The sequence below is a fragment of the Suricata suricatta genome, chromosome 6, assembly GCF_006229205.1.
Source record: "Suricata suricatta isolate VVHF042 chromosome 6, meerkat_22Aug2017_6uvM2_HiC, whole genome shotgun sequence".
Lineage (NCBI taxonomy): Eukaryota > Metazoa > Chordata > Mammalia > Carnivora > Herpestidae > Suricata > Suricata suricatta.
In genome coordinates, this window is record NC_043705.1 from 4,043,644 (window position 1) to 4,052,606 (window position 8,963).

Sequence of the window (8,963 nt, forward strand, 5' to 3'; positions counted from 1 at the left end):
TTTCTTTACTTAATTCCTTTAAATTTTACTCCTTATATTCCTTTCTCCTTTCTCCCTTACTTTTTCACCTTCTCACAACCCAGATATATTCTCCTGTATCTCATCCTTACTTCTCCCCTAAACTGGTCATACACTTTTGAGCAGTCTACTGTCCTTTGTTGTCTCCGATCCCATTTTATATATATTTTTTTGTCTTTTCTTCTTTCTCTTTTCTTTTTATTTTCTCTTCTTCTCTTCCTTTCGTCTCTTTCCCTCCCATTCCCATTCTTTTCATTCCCCCCTGTAATGCGTTTCTTTGTTTGATTTGTCTGTGTGTATGTGTGCTTCTGTTCCCTCGGTGTTTGTCAGTCTGTTTTCCTTCATAGGACTACACCAAGAAACAAGCCAAAGTGTTTCCATATTTTTAAAATTTATTCTCTAATTCCCTGATTGCCCCAATCTTTCTTTAGTATGGTGGTTTTTAACCCCCAGATTTTTGGAGGTTTCCAGACTTTTTCTGTGATTGATTTCAAGATTAATAGTATTGTGACCTGAAAGTGTGCATGGTATAATCTCAGTTTATTTACACTTATGAAGGGCTACTTTAATATCAATATGTGACCTATCTTGTAGAATGTGCCATCTACACTTGGGAAGAGGGTGAATTTCTTAGTTTCAAGATGCAGAGTTCTAAATATATCTATCAATTCCATCTGTTCCAATGTGTCTTTCAGGTCCATTGTTTTCTTTGTGATTTTCTGTCTGATTGATCTCCCCATTGCTGTAAGTGGAGTGTTAAACTCCACTGAAATTAGCACATTCTTACCAGTAAGATTGTTTCTGTTTGTGATTAATTGTTTTATGTATTTGGGTGCTCCCGAATTCAGTGCATAGATATTTATAATCTTTAGCTCTTCCTGATGGAGAAACCCTGTAATTATTATGTAATTTATTTCTTCATCTCTTGTTACTACCTTTATTTTAAAGTCCAAGTTATCTGATATAAATATGGCTACTCCAGCTTCCTTTGACTACCAGACGCATGATAGATATTTCTCCATCCCCTAACTTTCAATTTGAAGGTGTCTTCTGGTCTAAGATGAGTCTACTGTAGACATCAAATAGATGGATTTTGATTTTTATCCATTCTGCTACCCTCTGCGGTTTGATTGGAGCATTCAGTCTATTTACATTCAGTGTTATTATTGAATATGTGGGTTTAAATTCATTGTGCTCTCTGTAGAGTTCATGTTTTTAGTGGTGTCTCTGGTACCTTGTATTCCTTGCAATATTTCCCTCAGAGTCCCCCTTAGGATTTCTTGCAGGGCTGGTTTGGTGGTGATAAATTATCTCAATTTTTGTTTATTTTGGAATACCTTTATCTGTCCTTCTATTTTGAATGACAGGCTCACTGGATAAAGGATTATTGGCTGCATATTTTTTCTGTTCATCACATTGAAGATTTCCTGCCATTTCTTTCTATCCTGCCAAGTTTCATCAGATACGTCTGTAACCACTCTGATAGGTTTCCTTTTTATTTTAGGGCTCTTTTATCCCTAGCTGCTTTCACAATTCTCTCTTTATATTTTGCCAGGTTCACTATAATATGTCGTGCTGAAAGTTGATTTAAGTCATGTCTGAGAGAAGATCTCTGCACCTCTTGGATTTCCATATCTATTTCTTTCCCCAAATTGGAGAAGTGCTCAGCTATATTTTGATCAAGCACCCCTTTATGACCTTTATCTCTTTATTCTTCTTCAGGAATTTTTATGATACATATATTTTGCCATTTGACTGTATTACTCACGTCTTGAATTCTCCTTTCATGTTCCTGTATCAATTTCTCTCTCTTTTTCTTGGCTTCCTCTTTTGGTAAAGCTGTGTCTTCCACTTCACCTATTCTCTCTGCCTCTTCAATCCATTCAGTGGCTGCCTCCATTTTATTATGCACCTAATTTATAGCCTTTTGTAAATCATCACAGCTATTGTGAAGGTCTGAAGTCTCTGTATCATAGCTTCTCTGATGCTTTTATACAAGTCCAGCGATTAATGTTATGACAATTATTCTAAATTCTTGCTCCATTATGTTGCTTAAATCTGTTTTGAGCAGTTCTGTGGTTGTGGCTTCTTCCTGGACTACCTTTAGAGGAGAGTTCTTTCATTTCATCATTGTGGCTAGCTTTTTATCTCTGTCAGTTTCAAACACTTGTTATGCACTCTGCACCTGTGAGTATTGCTCTATTACAGGAGGCTCATTGACTGTCCAGGGCCTGTCCATTCAGGAAGTGTTCATTCAATGGTGTCTTGTTGTATCTCTTGTTGTGCCTTTGGTTATTTTATTTCCCTACTCAGTGTTATTTGAAGTCTCCACAATGTGTACTTTGGCTTGTTTCTTCAAGGAAAACAGACAGACAAACACAAAGGAAACAAAAGCAGGCAAATGTACAGACAAATCAAACAAGCCGACCAAAAGGGGAAAGGAAAAAAGAAAAAGAAGCAAAAACAACCAAAAATAAAAGACAGTCTAAAAGCATAAAACCAGAAATCTTAACTATAAATATAGGAGTAGAGTAGCTGGAGTTATGCAAAGAGAGAAGTGACAGGGCTGTGGAGGAAGGGAAATTGAACGTTGACAAGCCAGAGAGACTAAAAGGCTTAATTCAGAGAGAAAGAGGAGAATATGTTAGGAGGTGAGGAGGAAAAACAAAAGAATATGTTACCTAAAGAAACTTTATAATCTTATTATTCCAGGGAGACAGAGAGAAAGGAAGGTAGCATCAAGAGAATGGATTAAGTATGACTGTTTAGGCAAAATGATGTCCGAATGCTCATTCCAGCAGAGAGGAGTGATAACAATTAGATAGTGGAAAAAATATCTGAATAACAAGAATTGATATAATCACAGCAATGCATCAATGTTTGTCTTGCCAGGGCTCTGGAAAAACAACAACAAAAAAGGGAGCTCTCCAGTGTGATGGGAGTGGTTTGGTATAGAAAAGTCTCGCCTCCACTGTGGCCCCATAGGGTCATTTCCTGAGACCCCACATTGGTGGTTGTAAGTAGAAAAATGGTGGTGCCACAGTCCCTTCTTGAACCAAGTATTGCAACTCGATCTCCTGGATCTGATCTCCCTGAGCCTTGGGTGCAGCCAAGGTTAGCAGATTTGTGTTTCCCAAGCCCTGCCTCATTTCCAGATCTTAGTCCATACATTCCAATAATATCGCTGGAAATGTACTCCTGCCAGTTGGGGGAAAGCTGGGCTGCTTCCCAGCCAGCCAAGGACCAAGCAGTCGGGGGGTAGGGGAGCAGTTTCTCCTAGCACCACCTGGGATTTGGGCACTCATACCAAGGAAAGTGCCCCAGCAAGAGAGGAAGGATCTCTCTCCAGACACCCTGCTGTTACAGATGGAATGACAAAATCTTTCTCCCTTGTAGGCTGAGCATTTTCTCTTCTCTAGAGACAGCTCTGTGAGAGATTTTAGCCTCTTTCTTTTCCCCTTGTCTCTCTGTGGCTCTGCACACTCCCCAATGCCCTGCACAGAGTGGGGCTCCCTCCCCTCCAAGCTTCCAGTCCCAGCCGGTTTTTATGTTTCCCAGTTCACACTCACTCACACAGGAGGCTGTCTTCTTTGTGGACTCTGTGTCTTTTCCTCCCAGTCTTGTAGATCAGAGTCTTATGGCTTCAGTCCTTCTTAGCACTTGATAGATGCAGGTGGGCGAAATGTATTGAGGTCCTTACTTCTCCGCCATGTTGATTCTCTTCCTCTCACCTCTAGGATTTTAATACTGAATGCTTTTTTATTTCTATTTTTGAGTGTGAGAGAGAGAGACAGTGTGAGCAAGAGAGGTTTAGAGATAAAGGGAGACACAGTATCTGTGTCTGTGTGCTAACTGTCAGCACAGAACCCTATGCAGGGCTTGAACCTACAAACCATGAGATCATGACCTGAGCCAGTCAGATGCTTAACTAACTGAACCACCCAGGCACCTCTGTTTTAAATGTTCTTAAGGTTTTTTTATTTTGGAGAGAGAGAGAGAATGTGACTAGGGGACGTTGCAGACAGAAGTAGAGCTTGATATGGGGCTCAAACTCACAAACCATGAGATGATGAGCTGAGCTGAAGTCGGAAGCATAACTGACTGAGCCACCCAGGTACCCTAGGGAAATATTTATATCCTAATAAAGTTGTTAGAGGAATACAGTATTCTCACATATTTAAAGATTTTTAGAAAATATTTTTGTCACAGATATTTACCTTATCAAGATCTTATCTATAAATCAAAACAGAATTTTAAAAAAGTTGTAGCAAAGTGGATGGACCTCAAGGGTGTCATGCTAAGCGAAATGAGTCAGGCGGAGAAAGACAGATACCACATGTTTGCATGCATAGGTATAACAGGAGAACAGGAGAAACCTAATGGAGGACCATGGGGAGGGGAAGGGGGAAAGAGAGTTGGGAGAGCGAGGGACACAAAACCTGAGAGACTATTAAAAATTGAAAATGAACCGAGGTTTGATGGGGGAGGGGGAGAGGGAAAGTGGTGGTGGTGATGGAGGAGGGCACTTGTGGGGAAGAGCACTGGGTGTTGTATGGAAACCAATTTGACAATAAACTATTTTAAAAAGTTGTTATTTATTTAGAAGCTTAAGTGATTAATGAATAAGTCACAGTATGACTAAAATAATTAAATAAAAAACAGGGAAATATTACAAGAAATGCAAGGTACCAGAGACACCACTACAAGCATTACACCTACAGAGAACACAATGATGTTAAACACATATTTTTCAATAATAACAAACAGTTGAACAGATCAGTGAAACCAAAAGTTGGTGTATTGAAAAAATAAACAAAATTGATAAACCTCTAGCCAGACTTCTCAGAAAAAAAAGACAGAGCACCCAAATAGACAAAATCATGAACAAAAATGGAGCTATTGCAACCAAACCCTCAGAAATACAAAGAAATTTAAGGGAATACTATGAACAATTATATGCCATAACCTGGACAACCTAGAAGACATGAACTAATTCCTAAACACACATGCACTTTCAAAACTTAAATGGGAGAGGAGGAGCCAAGATGGCAGAGAGGAAGGGAGCTCTGTAAACTTCGTCTGCCCCATCTATCAAACTGAGAAGGACATTACTCTCATCTGCAAGAGTGGAAGGAGAAAATACAGACTCCAGAAAGAAGACAACCTCAAAGAGGCTTCAGTGAGCGAGTTCTAACTGGGGAGACTGGAAAACGGGCCAGTCCAAGAGGGGCAGGGGAGGTGAGAGCCCCAGCCCAACACAGGGCAAGCACGCAGAGCTCCTGAGAGGAAAAGGGAACTGAAAGAGAAACTGAATACGCTCATAGTACTGTCTCTAGAGAAGAAAGAAAGAACGTTTAACCCCTCAGAGAGAAAAAAACTCTCACTCCATATATAACCGCTGGGCAGCCCAAATCCAGAACCTGGGTGACACAAGGGAAAAAACACCCCCCACCCCTGCGCAATCCTGGCAGGGGGTTGGTGACCACAGAGGTGGTGGCCTGGGAGCACGCAGTTCAGCCCGGCTGCAGAAGCCAGAGCGTGCACCTAATTTCCACAGCGCATCTTGCCTCCAACATTGGCTGCACAAATCCTGAATCCCGGGTGCCAAAAGGGAAAAAATAGCCCCCACCCTTACTCCATCCCAGCAGGGAGTTGGTGGCAGTGGAGACAGGGCGTGAGCTTTGGTTGCATTCCTATACACCAATAAGGAAGCAACGGAAGGAGAAATCAAGAAACTGATGCCATTCACAATTGCAGGAAAAACCATAAAATACTTAGGAGTAAACCTAACCCAAACTGTAAAAGACCTATATGATGAAAACTGTAGAAAACTTATGAAAGAAATTGAAGAAGACACCAAGAAATGGAAAAACATTCCATGCTCATGGGTCGGAAGAATAAATATTGAGAAAATGTCATTACTACCCAAAGCAACCTACACATTCAATGCAATCCCCATCAAAATTGCACCATCGTTCTTCTCAAAGCTAGAGCAAACTATCCTCAAATTCGTAGGGAACCACAAAAGACTCCGAATCACCAAAGTAATATTGAAGAAGAAAACTAAAAGGGGAGGCATCACAATCCCAGACTTTAGCCTCTACTACAAAGCTGTCATCATCAAGACAGTATGGTATTGGCACAAAACAGACACATAGACCAATGGGATGGAACAGAGAACCCAGAACTGGGCCCACAAATGTACAGCCAATTAATTTTTGACAAAGCATAAAAGAATATCTGATGGAAAAAAGACTGGCTCTTTAGCAAGTGTTGCTGGGAGAACTCGACAGCAACAAGCAGAAGAATGAAAGTGGGCCACTTTCTTACACCATAAACAAAAATAAACTCAACATAGCTGAAGGAACTGAATGTGAGACAGGAAACCATCAAAACCCGCATGAAGAGAGTAGGAAGCAACCTCCTTGACCTCAACTGCAGCAATTTCCTACTAGACACAGCCTCAAAGGCAAGGGAAATTAAAGCAAAAATGAACTATTGAGACTTCATCAAGATAAAAAGCTTCTGCACTGCAAAGGAAACAATCAAGAAAACTAATAGGCAACCAACAGAATGGGAAAAGATAATTGCAAATGACATATCAAATAAAGGGCTAGTATCAAAAATCTATAATAAACTCACCAAACTCTACACCCATAAAACAAATAACTCCATGAAGAAATGGTCAGAAGACCTGAACAGACACTTCTCCAAAGAGGACATCCAGATGGCCAACAGGCATGCGAAACGATGCTCAACATCACTCATCATCAGAGAAACACAAATCAAAATCACACTGAAATACCCCCTCACGCCAGTCAGAGTGGCTAAAATGAACAAATCAAGAGACTATAGATGCTGACGCGGGTATGGAGAGATGGGCACGCTCCTTCCTACACTGTTGGTGGGAATGTAAACTGGTTCAGCCGCTCTGGAAAACAGTGTGGAGGTTCCTCAAAAAACTATCAATAGAATTCCCCTATGATGCTATAATAGAACTGCTAGGGATTTACCCAAGGGATACAAAAGTGCTGATGCATAGGGGCACATGTACCCAATGTTCATAGTAGCACTGTCAACAATAGCAAAATCATGGAAGGAGCCTAAATGTCCATCACCTGATGAGTGGATCAAGGAAATTTGGTGTGTGTGTGTGTGTGTGTGTGTGTGTGTGTGTGTGTGTATACACAGTGGAGTATTCCATGGCAATGAGAAAAAATGAAATATGGCCATGTGTAGCAAAGTGGATGGACCTCGAGGGTGTCATGCTAAGCGAAATAAGTCAGGCGGAGAAGGACAGATACCATATGTTTGTACTCATAGGTCTAACAGGAGAACAGGATAAACCTGATGGAGGACCAGGGGGAAGGGAAGAGGGAAAGAGAGCTGGGGAGAAAGAGGGACGCAAAACCTGAGAGACCTTTGAATACTGAAAAGGAACCCAGGGACATTCTAGGTTACAAACCAGCCTCAATATGCAAAAAAGATTTAAATCATTACATGTATCTTTTCTGAACACAATGTTATGAATCTTGATATCAAACTCATGCACACACACACTTGAAAAGAGCACAAATACATGAACGTTAAACACATACTATTACAAAATGAATCAGTCAGCTGGGAAATCAAAAAAGAAATCTAAAACTATGTATAAACAAAAACATAAATGTCGAAAGCCTTTGAAATGCAGAAAAAGTGGTCCTAAAGGGGAAGTATATAGCTATACGGGGCTACCTCAGAAAACAAGAAAAAATCTCAAAAAAAAAAAAAATCTAAGCTTACACCTAAAGGAGCTAGAAAACCAGGTAACAAATGAGACCCAAAACCAGCAGAAGGGAAATCATAAAGATTAGAGCAGAAATAAATGACACAGAAAGTAAAAAGCAAAAACAAGAACAAACAAACAAACAACAACAACAAAAACAATAAGACAGATCAATCTCATCAGGGACTGGCTCGTTACAGAAATTAATGAAATTGATAATTCAATAAACATTCATAACAAAAAGGACAGAAAACCCCAAATAAATACAAATACAAATGAGGAGAAAGAAAACCAACCCCACAGAAATTCAAACATTATAAGATAATATTATTAAAAGAAGTATACCCAAAAACCGGATATCCTGGAAGGTATCAATAAATTTCTAGAAACATATAAACTGCAAATTTAAAACAAGAAGAAACAGAAAACTTGAATAGATGGATAACCAGCAACAAAAGTGAATCAGAAACAAACAAAAAACTGCCAACAAAATAAAAGTCCGAGGTCAGATGGCTTTAAAGACTAATTCTACCAAGCTTTAAAGGTGAATTAATACCTATTCTTCTCAAACTTACCAAAAAAAGAAAAAGAAATTAAAAAAAGGAAAATTTCCAAAGTCATTCTATGAGACTAGCATTAATTACACTTATAAAAAAAAAACAGATAAATTCTCCACTTAAAAAAGTCAACTACAGGCCAGTGTGCATGACGAACATGAATGCTAAAATTCCCAACAAAATGCCAGCAAATTGAATCTAAAATCACGTTAAAAGGATCATTCACCACAATCAAATGGGATTTATTTGTGTGTTCCAACAGTGGTTCAATATGTGCAAATCTATCAGTGTGATACACCACATTAATAAAAGATAGGATAAAAATTATATGATTATTTTATTAGGAGCAGAAATAGCATTAGATAAAGTACAACATCTATTCATGATTTTTTTAAAAAGCCTTCAATAGAAACAAACTTAGAAGGAACCTACCTCAACATAATTAAGGACATAGACAAAAACAAAACAAAACAAAACAAAAAAACACAGCTAATGTCACCTTCACTGGAGAAAACCTGAGAACATTTCCTCTGGCCAGGAACAAGACAGGGATGTCCACTGCTACCATCATTATTTAACAGAGTACTGCAATTTCTAGCCACAAGAACAAGACAAAAAAA